The sequence below is a fragment of the Tamandua tetradactyla genome, chromosome 11 (assembly GCF_023851605.1).
Source record: "Tamandua tetradactyla isolate mTamTet1 chromosome 11, mTamTet1.pri, whole genome shotgun sequence".
Classification (NCBI taxonomy): Eukaryota; Metazoa; Chordata; class Mammalia; order Pilosa; family Myrmecophagidae; genus Tamandua; species Tamandua tetradactyla.
In genome coordinates this window covers 101,055,610-101,074,649 of record NC_135337.1, presented here as the reverse complement: position 1 = coordinate 101,074,649, position 19,040 = coordinate 101,055,610, and the positions used below count along the sequence as shown (strand labels likewise).

Below are 19,040 nucleotides of genomic sequence, written 5' to 3'. Positions count from 1 at the left end.
AGTGTTTTTTAGTCTAGTCAGAGTAGAAAACCATTTATAAAACCTATTTTTAAGATTCTGTTTCTTAAGAACCACTCCTGGTACCAAGATGTATTAGTTAGGGTTCTCTAGAGAAACAGAAGCATCAGAGAACATTCCAAATCTAAAATGTATAAAAGTGTCTCATGTGACTGCAGGAATGCAGAGTCCAAAATCCGCAGGGCAGACTGTGAAGCTAATGACTCCAATGGAGGGTTTGGACATTCTCCATAGGAGTGGCTCACCAGCCGAAGCAGGAATAAAACCTGTTTCTTCCAAATCCTCCTTAAAAGGCTTCCCATGATTAGATTAAGCATCACTCATTGCAGAAGACACTTCCCTTTGGCTGATTACAAATGGAGTCAGCTGTGGATGCAGCTGATGTGATCATGATCTAATTCTATGAAGTGTCCTCATTGCAACAGACAGGCCAGCACTTGCCCAACCAGACAAACAGGTACCACAACTTGGCCAACTTGACACGTGAACCTGACCATGACAAAGAGCATACTGAGAAGACTTGATATGCACATTTAATCATAATTTTGTACAAATTAAATTTAATACTGCTTCTTATGATGAACAGGTCAAGTGTAGCATGATTTTGCTCCTGCAAACAGATAGCAAGGAACATATTAAAGATTTAAAGCAACAAACTGAAAATCATTATGTCTTCTTTATTATAAGCATTGGAAATGTTTGGAAAAGAATTCCAGAAAAATTATTTTCATTAAATTAGCATATTTTGTATAAAAACATATACAAGACTGTTCACATACAAATAAAGGGTCAAACATGAGTATGTAGCATCTTTGAGCTTGATAAACTACCACTGTGCTTTCCCATATAAGCATAAAAAAACTTTTCCTTAAAGAAATCATTCATTCTTTCTGCCTGTGGGATTATAGAGCAGATGAAAAGTCCAATTTCCATCATGATCCATAGCCCATGCTTGGGTCATTTTTTATGTGAGAGAGGCTTGCTGATTTCTATTTGTGTATGTGTCCTGTAGATGTCACTCGCTTTTCTAGGCAGTGTATGGTTGCTCATTGATTAGATTCCCTCACTGGAAATTATAACAGAGGTATCAGGGCAGTATCTACCATTGTGAATGCTTACTTTGCTCCTTCTGAGAGTGTAAGGATGCTGATATAGTTCACTTTTCACTGGGTCATGGATCCTGTGATCAGCCCATGTGTTGCATTTGTTGGGACAATTAGTATGGTAGTCACAAGGAGTAGAATGGGGACTTCATTGTGATGTCTATGAGTTGTTGAGAAATTATGGGTAGCTGGAACTAATAGGCCAAATGCTATAAGGTCTGATACACTTGCTGTCTCTCGTTTTGATGAAGAAACTAGGCCACTTCTCAAGTTTTGTTAGCGTGGCTTTGGACTCAAATGAGGGCATCTCCCTCAACCTTTCTGTGTAGCATGTCAGAAGTGTCAGAAGAGACACGGTAGATAATTGTTGTCACTGGCAAGCATCCCAGATGTCTTGCCACAGTTTTTGTCCCCATAGGGGTGACATATGAACATCTGTTGTTCTTATTTCCAGGTTGTCTGCCAGATCATGAGACCTTTGTAAAAAGCCTGACTATCAGTACAGATAGTTAGTACATCTCCTAGTTCATGCACTACAACCATCCTATGACTCTTAATTTGGCCCATTGGCTGCTTTCCATAGCACCAATCTCCCAGCATATAGTGTCAGTATTGGGTTGTACCACTATGACTTTCCTTTTGGAAAGCTTCCCACTACTGGATCCATCTGTATACCAAATAGATCTGGAAATTGTTACTGTGCTTTCTACTGTGGGCAGTTCAACAGCTATTTCAAGTGTGACAATTTTAACTGCTGAATTTTCTACATATGACACTGGTCCTAAAATCTCATATATCTTGGCACTAAGAAGGCTGTAATTGTAAACATTATGCTGCAACAAGTGAGCTTTCCACTATGTGAAGGAACTTAATGACACATTGCCAGCATGTAGCTTATTGACCACGTCCTTAATCCACCCCTGTATAGACAGGGCAGTCCTCAAGGTGATATCACATTTCTGTGTCTGACTTTCCACTTCTAATATAGCATTATATGCAGCACAGTGTTGCTTTTCTTAGAGGCTATATCTTAATTCTGTCCCTTTCCATATTTTGTCCAGAACCCTAGGGGAATTCATTTAGAATATTGTCTTTGCCACAAACCCCATTAACATGTAAGACACATCCATCATCTGAAAAGGCACATGGCTGGATACTGACGTCCATGTTCATGCTCATTGCTTTCAGCTTCTGATTCCAGTGGCTTTCTCAATAAGCATCTCTGGGGATCACATAGGCTCTCTGGGGGCATATTCTGCATTTCATTTCTTAGCTACCCTTGGCTTTCTCCAGGTTTTGGCAGTTTATGTGATCTTGGTTACAGTTCCAAGGGTATTTTTGTCTGGATCTTAAAGTGTCTGTGTCTGATTTCATTTCTCTGCTCTCCCTTTCTCTTCCTAAGCTTTTTAAAAGGATGTCAGTAAACTAATTAGGAAACTCTTTGAATAGATAGGGTCACATCTCCACGGGAATAATCTAATCAAATGGTCCCACCTAAAATATGTTGGCACCCACAAGAGTGAATTCAAAGAACATAGCTTTCTCTGGGAAATGTGATTAAAATTAGACTTTACTATCTATATGAAAAATTTCTGTGTTGTCTAACTTCATTTAATGGAAATATGGCATGTATGTGTGCATTCATAATATGGAATTTAAACAAATATCTATATTGAGATTGGTGAAGTAGTATTAACTGCTGGTTGACTAGAGATCAGGTAGTTATTGTCTATCAGATAGAATATTGGCATTTATATAGATAGATAGTAAAGAATAATGATAAAAGTGCTGTATTTCTTTCTCTATCATTTGCCTGCATAGGATTTCAGATTAAAAACCATATGATTATAATTTTCACTTGTTTCTTAGCTTCAAAATTTGTACACAAAGGCACCAAACACATTGATATTTCTGATCTAATTTATATGCTGTAGTAAGTTAGAGCAGAGGAAACCCTGCAGTAAACCACAACTCTTTCTGGCCTTCTTCTTACCTGCACTACCAACACCCTTGTGATTAAGTGGAGCACATCTTCATAGTCCTCCCTAAGAAATAGCAACTTTCGTAGAGTTTCATAGATTTGCATTAAATTGTATATATTCTGTATTCCATTAATTCAAGTAATTCCTAGCAATATATATATATTATATATATATATATATATTTACTAAAATTGAAATGAAACTAGGGGTGAAAGGGATAAGAAGTTGCAATGTTTTAATTCAGTGACATTGGAATATAGGGATTATAAGGACATAAACCAGAGAAAGCATAAATTCCTAGATAAGACAAATGCTCTACTTCTGCCCCCTGACCACCACAAGATCATCTTACATGGAAAAAGTACATTCTTAACAATATATGCATCCGTATTAGAACCACTCCTGTTATATTATCTGTAACTTCAAAGGGACATGTTTATGACTTGGCTCTGTGCTTTCTTTCTTCTTTTCCTGTATGGCCCTCTATAACACATCCTACAGTATAAGAACTACTGGGCATGTTCTGAAGCCTCAAAAGTCCAACTTCCTAATCTCTGAGCTCCCAAGAAATTGTTACCATTTTACTATATGGAGTGACTTGCTTTGTTTTTCAGTCTTATGTGCCCATGAACATTGGTGGAACATATTCTGTAAGTTCACAGTCAAACAATTGGAGAACCATCCAGGTGGCTGAAAATGCAACACACAGAGGGATATGGGATTCTGTGAACACTATGTCACCATCAGTGAGGGTTATCATGGGGTAGTCAGCTGCCAGTATTTGGGAGCAGTCACCCTATTGAGAACAGCTTGTCCCAGTTTGTGAGTATGGGAATGCCTCCAATATGCCAGCCATAGTGTTATTTGCTATGAATGGAAACCTGGGGTGCAAATGGAAATCACAAGGGGAAGAAGAGATTGCTCCAATAGTGTGATCATTGTTATGGGTAGTTAGATATGCTCCCTTTGATGGTCAGGTTCATGTGTCAACTGGCTAGGTGGTGATGCCCAGTTTTGTGGTCAGGCAAGCACTGGCCTGTCTGTTGCTGTGAGGACATTTCATGGACTTAAATCATGACCATTTTGGCTACATTCACATCTGATTGGGGCACTGATTGCCTGAAACTACTATATTGAAAACCAGTGAATGGAGGCTCACATAAAGATATTAATCTACTTGTCTCTGACAAACTGCCTTTTAGCCCTTATTAATACTGTAGCAGAATGCATAGTTATCTATGGGCAATGGCAGAGATCGAATGGGCTCAAAAAGATGGTAGATGGGTATGGGGGAAAAGCCATATGATTAATGCAAATTACCTTAACATTGAAAATCATGCATCTTACCACCACAACAAACATTGTATCTATTTATCCCATCCAGTAAAATCAATTGATGCTCATTGGTCACTAGTGCATCTGGCTTCATTCAGGAGGGTCAGTTATAACAAACAATATTACCTTTTGTGTGAAAATGCTAAAACCAATGAGGTGTTACAAGACAGGGGTGAGTAGGGGCCATATGACCTGCACAGAGGCCAGTAAGTAATCTTGTATGGCCATTAAAGGAACCTGATGGTAATTGAAGAATGATAGTCAGTTATCTAGAATCGTATAAGATTGTTCCCCCTATTCACAAAACAGTACCTAATATTGCATTGCAATGCTTCTCAATATCTTATCATCCTTATTAGGAGAGTTCTATTGTGTATTAGATCTAGTTAAAACAGTTCTCAGTATACCATTAGCTGAAGAGAGCCTAGATCAACTTACATTTATCTGGGGAATATAGCAATGGACTTCCCAGGTTTTACCACAAAGGTACCTACATAGCCTCACTACTTGTCACAGAAAAGCGGCAGATGATCTAGCAAGATGGGAAAAACAATCAAATGTTGCTGTGTTTCACTACTGTATTAGTTTGTTAAATACTACTGGAATGCAATATACCAGAAATGGAATGGTTTCGCTTCTTAAAAAGTACTTCATTAAGTTACAAGTGTACAGTTCTAAGGCCATAAAAATGCTCACACTAAGGAATCCAGGGAATGATACCTTGACTCAAGAAATGCCAATGTGTCCAGAACACCTCTGTCAGGCAGGAAGTCATGTGGCTTATGTCTGATGGCCCTTTGTCTTCTGGTTTCAAACACCTTCTCCAGGGGTGTTTTCTTCCTTCATCTCCAAATAACTATCTGTGTCACCTTTTTCTTTTAGAAACCCATGCATCTTAAAATGTCTGTGTCTCTGTCAGCTCTGAAACAACTGTTTTATCTCCAAAATATCTCTCCTTTAAAAGGACTCTATAGATTAATAAAGACCCACCTTGAATGGGCAGAATAAGATCTCCATTCAACCAAATAGCCACACCAAAATTGGGTGTGCCAGATCCCCATGGAAATAATCTAATCAAAAGGCAAAACCACAATAGAGTGGGTCAATCTCCATGGAAACAATTTAATCAAAGGTTTCCACTCTAAAAAACTGAGTCAGCATTAAAGAGCATGGCTTCATGGGGAAATGCAATACCTTCAGACAGCACATACAAAATGATTCCTTCTTCCTGAAGACAGGTTGCTGGTGATCCAGTCCCCATCTATCAGATGGCAGGCTTCATGGCAGTTTCTGCTAGTCTCCTCTTCTCTACACAGTTTCTTTGTTTCCAGCTTCTCTCTTCAGTGGCTTCCAACTGTTTCTCTGTCTTCCTCTCACAACTTCTGTGTTTTTTTCACTCTCTTTCTGTAAGGTTCAACTACTTAAAAAAAGACTCCAGTAAGAGTATATAGACCCACCTTGAGAGAGATGGGTCACATCCTAAAGTCATAATCACCAAAAGATCCTACTTACAATGTAGTCAACACTCACATGAATGGGTTAAATATAAGACCATGATTTTCAGGGGTATATCAGCTTCAAACTATTATAGGCACTTTCATCACCTTATGCTTTGGTGCGAAGTGATAGTTTTATTGACACATTTTTATTTTAGGTAAACAATATGGATGCAATATTTCATGTTGATGTTTTCTTCACATATATTTCAATTTCCTAGGCTTCTTAGGCAATGCCATAAAATGCTTCTATTTAAATAATGAAAACTTATTAGTTACAGATTTGATGCCAGGAAGAAGTCCAAATTAAGACCTCCTCTAAGTGACGATTTTTCCTCCAAGATTGCGGCATTCTGGTTTTTAGCATGGCACATGTAATGGCAATTGTTGCTGGCTGCTAGTATCTCTACTAGCAGAGTAGAAATAGAGTAGAAATAGAACCCATTTATACTCTGGGTTCCCTGTTTTCAGTCTCTGGATGCTCTGTCTGTTCCTCTATCTTTCTTTGTCTGAATTTCATTCCACTTATACTGACACTGGTGATAAGATTAAGACCCATTCTGATTCAGGTTGATCAAAGCTTTACTGAAACTGTGTTATCAAAAGGTATATCTTACAGTGGGTTCCCATACAAAGTAATGAATTAAATTTAATAACGTATTTTTCTGGAGTACATACAGCTTCATATCACCACAATGTACCCTCTCTTTTAGTCAGTGGCCCTAGGGAAACAGAACCAATAGGAGATAAGTGTAACTATTATGAAAATTTTAAGAGAATTATCTTACATGACAATAAGGATGGGCAACTCCAAATTCCACAGTGCAGGCTACAAGCAGGGAACAGAAATGAAGGTTTTAAGTGAATTCCCCAGATGGCTGGATTAAGCAAGGGTGGGAATTCTTTTTTTTTTGATTGCCAAAGTCATCATTTCTCCTTTTATAGCCTTCAGTTGGTTGGCTGGGTCTTCATACATTGTTGAATCACATAGTTGATTGTGATCTAACCAGTAATAGATGCAATCAGTTTACTGATCATTTAAATCCATGAAATGCTTTTACTGTGACAATCGGTCCAGTGTTTGTTGACCAAACAATTGGGCATCATAATCTGAACAAGTAGACACATGAACTTAACCATCACAGTCAACCTCTTGCATCTAAGAATCCATACCATGAACCTTAAACCATATTTAGTCTCTGTCATGTTATGGTAAAAAGCATAATATTCTTATTTCCACCTAACAATATTCAAGTATCCTACATAAAACCAGACACCCACAAACACTTCCCAGGGTATGGTGTAAATACTTGGGTTTTTATGCTTTTTAACACAATATACAATAAATTAAATATGATGACATGAAGCTAATATCACTTATGTTACATGATAAGTAAATAAGACAGGGAAGAAAACAAGCATATTTCCCTTATGTCTATATGTAAATATGCTCATAACAAAGGAAGAAATACTTGAAATATTGACAGTTGTCATTTCTGCAACTGGTAACATGGAAACACAGGGCCCAGTGTCCCCCTCTATATTGAGAGTATGTTACTGCATGTGGCTATCTACCTGACCAGGACAGAAGTTGGTCAAAAGAATTTATCAGGGGGTAAAGAATGTAGAGATAATATCATAACGCACTTATTTTTAAAGTATTAAGCTTTTATCCCTGATATGTTGATAACAAATCTCCAAATCACTGTGTCATGAGAACCTGCTGAAATTTTCTTCTCATACCCTATAGAATGTCTATGTTCAAAGCCCTTATAAGTTGTCCCATTTGTTTCCCCTGTTTTGTAGAGCACTACTTGCATTTTCTTCTGAGCAGTCAACACCAGGGAATTTCTTTTCCTGTTTGTAAGTCCTAAGAAAACATCTAACTTTGTGCCTAGCATGTTCCTTGGTCTTGGACCTGTACTGACCTAATCCCTTCAAGAGCTAGGTTGCAATAATTGGTAAGTCAGCCAGAGGACCAAAGAATCACTGACTATAGCAAGCATGAGTCTTATGAAGAGAGAATATGTGAAGAAAATCCATGTGGGGAGAGGTGGGTGCCCTCCTGGATAAATGAGGACTGCTATTAGTGTATGGGTATTCCCTGAAATCTCTGGCAGAGTTGCTAACTGTTTTGCAATAGATAGCAGAACAAATAAATTTTAGCAAAAAGGAAAAAGAATGCCAAGTAGTGTCAGTCGTAGCCTAGCCCATTTTAGGAGTTTATATATGGCCACAGAAACAGAAAAGGTGGCAAAAGCAACATCCTACCATCTAGAGGAAGAATTAAAACTAGAGAGAGAGAGATTCACCTTGCCCAGGAAGAAATGAAAGACTCTCTGACTGATTGCCTCTGCTGAGTGAATGATCTGTTGGAGACTCTGGCATGCAGATAGGCCTGAGTAAGAAGCCATTTGTTGTCTCAAGCTTGAGTCTGGAGGATTTTAGCTACCGTGAAATTTTAACTACCATAAAATTTGGGACCCCATAGACTCCTCCTTAGAAGAGGAAGAGGAAGAGGAAGAGGAATGGGAGGTAGCAAGGATGAATAACTCCAACGTGTGCACCACACAATACAACAGAAATTGGAGATGTCACAAGATCAATAGCCTGGGATTCAGCAATTCTAACTTCTTGCACAGAAATTATACATTATCATGGGAGATTATACCACTGACAAATCTGATGATTTAGGGCACTGGTATATACAAAACACTAGGGAATCCCTATGAATTGGCTTCTGAGGTTATGGAAAATTACAACAGAGTGGGTAGTGCTTTCTGCAGTGGAAGTGAATAAATTGGGATCTATTACAACTCATGCTTCACTACGACAATGCCTGTATACTACCTCAACTGATGTAAAGAACATCCTCTTATTGGTATGGCTGATTGATGGATGTAAGGCTGCAAGGCCTAATGGAAAGGATATACTGCGCAATACCCACCATTGGAAAAAGATGTAAGAGGTACAGAATATTTTAAGGAGGCTGAAAATGAAGCGTGTCATTTATGCTGTAGCTTTCATAGGTCCAACACTGAGACTTTTATCAGAGTAATGAAAGACATAATATGACATAGTATCCCCAATCGTTAGTGTTCTAAGTCTGCTAGTACGACAGCCATTTCCCTTGCTGCTTAGGCTATAGTTGTCTTCAGAGAGTTGGAGAGGCTGAAGAAAAATGGCACAGGTGTAAGAGCAATGGGAAAGGCACCATTTAAGCATGATTGGCATAATAGGGTATGCTACAAGCAGATTTGGGTGGATCTCATTGATGGAGACCCAAAGGTAGAGGCTATAGATAAGCAACCTAAGGTGGTCCTGGTAAATTATGGCAAAATCTGTGTTTTAACTTTCTAAAACTGAAAGAATGCAATATACCAGAAAAGGACAGCATTTATAAAGAGAATTTATTAAGTTACAAGTTACAATTTTAAGGCCATGAAAGTGTAGAAATTAAGGCATCAATAAGAAGATACCTTCATTCCAGAAAAGCTGATTCCAATCTGAGGTTTCTTTGTTATTATGAGAAGGCATATGGAAATATTTGCTGGCCCTTTGCCCCAGGATTTAATTTTCTCTGGTTCCAATGACCTCTCTGATCCTCTGTCTCCCAGCATGTCCAAATGTTTGTGTCTATGTCAGCTATGATATTACTTTCTCTGTGAGATCTCTCAAAGACTACAGTAAACTAGATACAACTTGAGTGGGGAGAGTCACGTCTGCTTTTAATCAAAAGGTCACACCCAAAATTGGATGTCACATCTCCATGGAAACAACCCATTTGAAATGTCCCACCCTACAATATTGGCTCAGGATTAAAAGAACAGGATTAAAAGCCAGACTACACAACAGTTTCAGTCCAGCACACTGCCTAAGGACCAAATATTTACTAATGTGAGCTCCCAAACTCCCGAGGAAGAAAGGAAGTCAAGAAAGACAACACCATTCATAGCCTGAGACTGGGAGCACTCCATATCTTTGGAAGAGGCTTCACGAGCCCCTATCTTTTTTCCATTGTGGAGAGGCTAAGATCCCTAGTTGTGAACAATTGTGAGGGACGCTGGGAATCAAAAGCTGCATGTATAATTAACCATCTATTGGTTCCCACCTATCCAGCAGCAAGTGTTAACACTAGTAGATATGGGAGCCACATGCACGTTAATCTATGGAAATGTAGCCCAGTTCCATATACCAGTACTGCTTATAGATGGCTATGGGAGGAAAATAATCCAGGCAAAATAGCACAGCATAATTTTACACATTTGGAGATTCTCCCCCAGGTGTGTATGGTATGTATATATATAAACCTGTATACCCTATATTCTGGAATACATTTTAGGAACTGATCTACAGAGTGCCATGTTGCACACCACTATAAGGGAATTCCATCTACAGTATAGAGCTTCTTTTATTTGATAATACCACCAGAATGCAATTCAGCAAAAGTGTGCTGGCCTTTTAAAAGGGACTTATTTAGTTACAAATTTAAAATGCCTTTGAGAAGAGGCAGCTAACTTTCATCTGGGATTTTCTGGTACATGGAAAGGCAAACAAAAACATCTGCTGGCCCTCCCCCCTGATTTCTGAGTTCCAACAGCTCTCACCAGGGCATGTCCTTTCTGAATCTCCAAACATCTGGGTCTGAGCCTGCTCTGATTTCTGAGCTTCATTGTGCTAGGACAAGCTGAGCTCTTTTGAGATGTACTGAGCTGTTTGTCTTTCTTCTGACCTCTCCTTTCTGAAGCCTCCAGCTAGTTAAATTACTCATCACTCATTTAGGAAGTCACTCCTCTTAGCCAACAAGTGATGTAATCACCCATAGATAAATTCTACATGCTGATGATTTCAGCCTACAGCAACAGTACAACTGGGAATCAATACAATGCCAAATTGACACCTGAACCTATCATGTGCCCATTCCTTGTGAACTTAACAACTATACACATGACCTTGAAACATACTTAAACTCTAAAGAGACAACATTAACAGACATTTTTCACCTATCAATGATCATCTGTCCTACATACAAATCTAAATCTTTCTGTATTCAAAATACATTTGTTTCATCACAATATCATCAAAGCCTTAAACCATTTTGGTAACAATACAAATACAATACCAATTCAAAACATTAGACAATCCCATCAAAGTCAGTTATAGTCACATTATGTTCCAAAGCAAAATTCTCCTCTGGCTGTGGATTTCTAAACTTAGAGCAAGCTATCTGTTTTCAGTATACAGGGGGAACAGAAATAGGATAAAAGATACTATTTCTGTAGGGAGAAATAGTCTGAGAGGCCATTCATCCTTGGGCCTTTAGAAAGTGGCAGCTGCACCCTTTCCAATGGCCTATGCAGTAGCTGTGTTCTCTCCTAACACTGGATTGAGGGTTTAAGATTGAGGAACATTGGGAAACACGTATATTTTGGCCCAACCCTACTCAAACATGTAGTTGGTACTTGGATTCTTTGCCATCTCTAAGACCTAGGCTTAACCCTTTTAGAACTATAAGGTGGCAGCCAGGTTCACCCCAATCTACAGAGAATGTGCTCCAAGCTCTTTGAAGCCTAGGACATGAGAACTCTTTCTAAATATTGAGGTGAAAGGTCCACCCTCTGCCTCTCGGGCAAACTCACCCCCTCACATGCACAGATCTATCTACTCTCCAGACCTTAGGTTTCTTAGCTTTAGACCTTAACCCATGGTTCTGCTGCTGAGTCCACTCTTCCTTCAATCCATCCCTTTTCTCTTTCTTTCAGTATGGACCAGCAGTTGTTTCATTTATGTAAATCTTAAAAAAAATTATTGACTTGGCAAATAGCATACAGGTATCAAAACCATCAGACAATAGAACCTTCCACAAATCCTTTCTGTGTAACTTCGTCTCCAATCTTGGCTTGTCTTGTAATAGTTGACTGCTTCAATGTTTGGTTAGATCATCAAATCATCACCTTGGACACTATTCTCTAGTGTCTCACTTTCTGGAAGATCAGAATTTTCCAGAACATCAATTTCTGGTTTAACTGGACCAAAAAGCTCAATCCTCAGCCTATTCTTTTCTTTTCATATTTTACAGTAAGCTACAAGGAGAAACCAGGCTGGATCTACCACACTCAATTTGGGAATTTCAAAACCAAGTAATTGAATCACAAGAATTTGGATCATGTTCAAATTCTCCCATCCATACAACATTATGAATCAATTTTGCAAAACTTTCTGCCACTTCAAAGCAAGGATTCCCTCCTTCCAATATGAGGCAGAAGTATCTTTAGAATCCATATTTATATCAACAAGCCCTTGAAAGCTATTTAGGCTTTCTCTATCAAGCTCCTTACAATTCTCCTAGAATTTAGGAATTCATTCCAACATGTTTGGTATCTGCAAACACAGTAGCACCCCTCTCCTCTGGTAGCAAACTCTATTTTAGTTTGCTAAGGCTGATGGAATGCAATACAACAGAAATGGACTGGCCTTTATAATGGGAATTTATTTAGTTACAAATTTACTGTTTCTCAGAGTGAAGGCTACTTTCACCTAGGCTTAATTGTCACATAGGGTAGGAAAACAGCAAAACTTGCTGGCCCTCTCTGCTGGCTTCTAAGTTCAAACAGCTCTACCAGAGGTATGCTCTTTCTTCATGTCCAAATGCCTGGATCTGGCTAGCTTTGAGCTTTAGGCTGCACTGTGTTGGGCTGAGCTGTGCTGAGCTTTCTTGAGTTGTAATGAACTGTTTCTCTTTTTTCTGATCTCTAATTTTTTTTTATGCCTCCAGATAATTAAACATCAGTCCTTGCCTAAGATGCTCCCCTTAGCCAACTGCAGATGTAATCACCCACACATGAATTTTACATACTGATGCTTTAAGTCCACAGCAATAGAACTGGGCAGCATTACTTAGCCAAGTTCATACCTGAAACTATCACAGAGTGATTAAATTAGTACTGAGAGGGCAAACCAAATGATTTCCCATAAAAGTACCTTTTCCTTTGATGGCCATGACTATAAAAAATATATTCTTCTGGGAAGATATGAAAAAGCATTAGCCACTATCAAAGAGTTGGAAGATAGGGATAATAATACCCATCTGTAACCATTTCAGTCATCCTGTATGACCAGTATGAAAGCCTGATGGAATGTGGCATATGACAGTAGATCTTTGGAGTGAAACAAAGTACACCACCATTGTATGGTGCAATCCTATCACTGTTTTATTATAAGGGATTAGTATCCAATTGTGTCAATATCATTTTTTATTGAATCTTGTTAATTGTCTCTTTAGTATCTCCAGCCTACATTTGCCTTCATTTGAGCAGATAAAGAATGGACTATTTCTGTGCTTCCCTAAGGCTATGACAGCCCAACTATTTGTCATAGTCTCTTGGCAAAGGATTGGGATAAGTAGAAAAGTTTAACAAATGGAAATCTATTTCACTAAATTTATGATGTCATGTTAACCAGTAACTCTCTTCTACAATTAAAAGAGAAGGACTTCTGGGAAGATGACCAACTAGAGCAGCTTGAGATTAGCCCTGTTCCATGGAAAAGTTAGAGAAGGGAGAAAAGAGCAACTGAGGCAGCAATTTGGGAGTGCCATTGACCTGGGAGAGCCTTCTGCACCACATGTGGCAGCCCTGGTTGCATAGGCAGAGAAACTGAGAGGTAGAGGACTGGAGCCTGGCATGGAGATGCAGAATGCCATAGCCTGTGAGAATGTACCAACAGGTAGGTACATGGGATTAGGAAGCAAGCCAAGCTGCATTATGTGGGTATGCTACCCTCACCATCACAGCCCCGTGACCCATGGCTCACCCCACACCCCACGCACCTGAACCCCCTCACCTGCTCCCATTCTCCACGCTCCAGGCACTTCCACCCCACCAACCCCCAGTGCACTATGTGTCCCCCACACCCACCCCAAGTGCAACCCAACCCACCTTTCCTACATCCTTCCCAAGTGCTACCTCCCCTTCCCTGTGCCCTGAAAGCTGTTACCAGCACACAAAAGTTGGGGGCAGTAATCTCCATACCTGGAGTACCCCCAGTTGCTTTCCCCCACCCATAGTGTTGCACAGCTTCACCCTGCTCTCCCTGAGCTCGGGACATCTGTATATGGCATTCCAAGGTGCAGGTATGCACATGGGCCCCCAATCACATCATTCAGCTCTGGGAACTTCACATTATAGCAGTCCTAGAACCGCACATGCACTCAGCCTTCAGCCTCACTTCCCAGCTCTGAGAAAGTGCTGACCTACACAGAAGGGTCAAATCTGCACCCAATCCACAAAGACATAACTCTGACTTGCTGCCACAACTCTATGCATACACACAAAGGGCCCCATGCCTTAGATCAGACCACATCAGGGTTATGTTTCCCAGACCAATGCACCAACACAGCTGCATCTTCACTAGCTGCTGGGTGCCCACATTCACAAGCACCAGCATAACATCCCCAACCTGCTCCCATACCTATACTGAAACAAATCACCATAATGAATGCTCCACCCCATTCCCTGCTGCCTGCTATACAGTCATCCCATAAACAGAATTAAAATACACCTCAGGATCATTGTTATCTTACTTTGAGTGTTGGGTATGGACAGTTTTAATCACAACAAGCTCCAAGAACCTGGCTTCTCTGTAAAATTCTTGGGTGTTGTATGTTCAGGTAAGAAAAAAACTATACTTTCTGTTGAATTGATAAGTCGCAATGTATCCCCACAACACAAATGCCCAGACAACTAATGGTTTTCATGTAATTGTTTGGGTATTGGAGAATTTTTCTTCCTCACTGAGTCCAAATGTTAAAACCTTTGTATATTTGATTAGTAAAGGCATCCCTGGGAATGGGATATCACCCAATAGGATGCTTTTGAAAGGTAAAAAGGCAAAAACACAGCAACCAATCACTCTGGGGAGTAGATTTACACCTGCTCTGTGATTTAGATGTCACCAGCTTTGGGTGGGGTCTGTGGCAGTGTGAACATTAGAAAAGAATTTCCCTTGGCTTTTGTTCACAGTTATGGAAAGGGGCAGAGCTGAGACACAGCCCCCTGGAAAAGCAATTGTCTTCTGCATGTAATGCATTTTTTCATGTGGAGGAGCTGATGAAAAGTTGTTTAGTCACCTTGAAGTTGGCCATCCCTCTTCAGGAATGGATAACCAACATGGCTTCTAAGACAAACTCTGGAAGCACCCAACTAAGCACACTGTCCAAATGAAAAGCTTACCTGCTAGAGGGCAATGTTTTTAATATCATCTGTGCTGGTTTGAAATAATGTATGTACCCTAGAAAAGCCATGTTTTAATCTTAATAATATTTTGTAAAGGCAGCTGTTTCTTCTCATCCCTATTCAGTACTGCATGTTTGAAACTGTAATTAGATCATCTCCCTGGAGATATGACTCAATCAAGAGTGGTTGTTAAGCTGGATTAGGTAGAGATGTGTCTCCACCAAGGGTGGGTCTTGATAAGTTTATTGGAATCCTATAAAAGAGGAAACATTTTTGGAGAAAGAGGGAGATTTGGAGAGAGCAGAGAATGCTGCAGCACCACAAAACAGAGAGTCCACCAGTCAGTAATCTTTGGAGATGAAGAAGGAAAACATGTTCTGGGATGCTTCATGAAATGGAAAGCCAGGAGAGAAAGCTAGCAGATGACACCGTGTTTGCCATGTGCATTTTCAGATGAGAGAGAAACTCTGACTTTGTCTGCCATGTGTCGTCTCACTTGAGAAAGAAATCCTAAACTTCATCAGCCTTCTTGAACCAAGGTATCTTTCCCTGGATGCCTCTGATTGAACATTTCTATAGACTTGTTTTAATTGAGACATTTTCTCAGCCTTAGAACTGTAAACTAGTAACTTTGGTTTTGCTAGTTAATAATTTAATTAATTATTAACTAACTATTAAATTCCCCCTTTTCAAAGCCATTCTGTTTCTGGTATATTGCATTCCAGCAGTTAGCCAAGTAGAACATCATCCCTCTGAGTATAGAAATACATAAGATTCTCAGACCAATGTCCTATAAAGAAAAATCAACTGCTGAAGTAATTGCACTTGTAATACCTTTTGAAATGCTGAGACTGCTTGGTACGTTGAAGGATCTGCTAATGGGAAGCCTGCCATATGGAAAGCTGTGTTACAACCCAGGGCTAACACTGTATGGTGGGGGACTGGCACTAAGCAAAGCAGTTAATAGCCTGTATTAATAGCAGTGTGGATGATAATAGTGCATGAGACAGGAAGTGTGCTTATCTGAACTGACAGGTGGACAAATTACAAAGGCCTTATTACCTGGATGGCAACCTGGAAGCAGGAACAATGGACTGTCATATATCACCCTGTCTAGGCACAAGAATTGTAGAAAGATATCTGGGATGCCTTCTAATGATGAAAGGTCCCTGCCAACACTCCCAGCACATTACCTGGGAATGTGGAGGCAGATGCACCTGCAGGGCTTCAGAGCAGCACAGTTGAAGTAGGGAAGTTGTGGAATGGTTTCACGAGAATAGCAGAAACCAAGGGTATCTAACCCTGTGATGTTTGTCCCAGCAGTTCCAGCTGCCAATCACATATCAGCCACTAGTGCACAACACTAGAGTGTGCCTTTCATGCTCCCTGCACTGACTACAACTGATATCACACCAGATGTGACACGTTGGTCAGTCACAAATCCCAGTGACCCAGTGACAAGTGGATTACATTGATTCCCTTCCATTCTTGGAGGGTGCAAGGCATGTTTTTACTGTTAGCTTTCTTGGTGGGAAGGTGCACCAGTGGGCCATCATCTGCTGTTTAGAGAGGGTGAGCACTCTGTATGGCATACCTGCACAGATAGACAGTGATTGGGGTCTCCTTTCACTGAATAAATAGCCCAGTCCTGGGCCATGAATCAGAATATCATGAAGACATTCCACCTGCTCTAAAATCCCACAAGTGTGGGCCTTCCTGAAAGAATGAATGGTTTGTTAAAGAACAGCTAAAAGATGATTAGATGCCCTGGCAGCAATGGAGTAACTCACTTGAATGCAGTTACATGGGCTGCTACACCTACCCCTGATGTTGTGGTGGCAGCTGGACCAATGCAAGCCCTGAGTGCTCAAGTCAAAAGGTCCACTGACTTGTACTGAAAAGGGGAAATGATAATAATTTGTTGTTGCTTATGCCTTAGACCATACAAAACTGGATGAAATGATGTATATTGACCTTGGTTCTGGCCTATGCAGCTGCATTGGTTGGACACCTTAATTCCCTGGGGAATAGGAATCACACTAAATATGGTAATAAGACCTAAATTTATATAGAAAATACCTTTCAAAATTTTTACTACCAATCTTTTTCTGCCTCTTATTCCTATGGGTACCTTATGCATGAATTTGTGGAACTTTCTTACATCCAGATTAACAGCTGATATAATAGTAGAGGACTCTTAAAGTTTGCAGGGGGAGAATATCTGGTATTTAAAACCTCCAATAGTTTTCTTCTGTCTGTTACCTTATCATGAATGAAAGGAACTCTAACATACATATTATTATGTCAGCAGGAATTACCCCTTATTTTTTCCACACAAACATATTTCTTTTCAGACATAACAACCTATCAAAGGCTTACCTACAGTAGGCTTCAGTGGTAATGCATGCCTACAATTGAATGAAATATTTGATTTGCATGAACTTTCCATTTTCTATTGTTACCAGCCTTCCTTGGACTGTGACCACTATGAATTGAACCATGTGGAATACCCTTATGGCTTGACAGGATTCAGCACATTGGAAAATCTGGAAAAGGATCTTCTCATTTAAAACTGACATCCAACTGCTGTCCTATGATGAGCCCAGGGCTTACGTCTTCTTCCTTGTACAGAAAATGGGGAACAAGTCCAAGCTCTATTGGGGTATGCTGTACATTATGGTTTAGGGAGGCTGATGCAGCCACATTGCTCCTGTCTGTATGGAATGACTTGGTGGAGTCCATGATATGGGCTACCTATCCCCTTAACTGCACGATTTTACTGTTACGTTTTAAAACAATAATCTTTTGCACTGGAAAAATACCTCAAAATGACATGGGGCATAACTTTCTCCTAAGGGATGGCTATGGACCTGTGAGCAACATGATTGGCCCTATTTAACCTTTAAGTAGACAGGACATTGTATGTGGAGAAAGCCCTATGTCCCCACTACCTTATATGACTCTTTACCCCATACTCCTAGCAGTTGGGAAATGGTTGAAACCGGAGATAGAATAAAATGCACACATTGGTGGTACTATCATTTAGCTATTTTTGTACCAGGTGGAGATGCAATAGTTACTGAAAAGTACATGGCAGTTTTAGCCAATCACACTGCTCAAGCCCTTAATGATTAAAAAATATCTAAATACATGCTAAATGAGGAATCTACACAGCTTAGAAAAATAGTTTTACTAAATACTATGTACTTAAATATCTTCACTGCAGAATAATATGCCACATGTGCCCTAATTAATGTACTGTACTGTGTATTTATATTCCTGAGCAATGTTTCATAAGATTTAAGTTATATGCAAGAGCACATATTATTAATCAATTATCAGTAGATGCCTTGTTAAGTGATTTAATTCCCTTCCATGACCATGGTATCATCTCTTTGTAGGATTGTGATCTCTGTATGGGGGATTCCAAGTGTTCTGTCATCTCTTATGCTTGTTGTGGATTATGAATGTAATATCTGTCCTATGGCCAATGTAATCTGCTGTAAGGGGTGAATTATGGAGGTGGATTATGTGGGTGGATTTGTAGGTAAAAAGGCTTCCTCAAGGGGAAAAGAATGTACAGATTGTATTGTAAAGCACTGTAATCTTGTAAAGCATTAAAACTCTTTTCCCCTGATAAGTTGATATCAGATCTCTAAACCCTTGTATCATGAAACCCTGCAGAAAATTTGTTCCTATATCCTATGGAATATCCTTGCCTTAAACACTTATAAGCTCCCTCTTTGCACTCTCCACCCTTGCAAAGCACTGACTTCCACTTTCTGGATGGCCACCTCTGGGACAAACTTCTCCTGTCTGTAAGTCCTAATAAAACCCACATCTGACTTTGTGCCTAGCATGCTCTTTGGATTT

At 39.8% G+C, this 19,040-nt stretch overlaps 1 pseudogene; it reads left to right on the top strand.

Moving 5' to 3' along the window:
- The first annotated feature begins 16,921 nt into the window (after window positions 1-16,921).
- LOC143649331 (cytotoxic granule associated RNA binding protein TIA1-like) overlaps window positions 16,922-19,040 on the top strand; it is a 44,239-nt pseudogene continuing 42,120 nt past the window's right edge.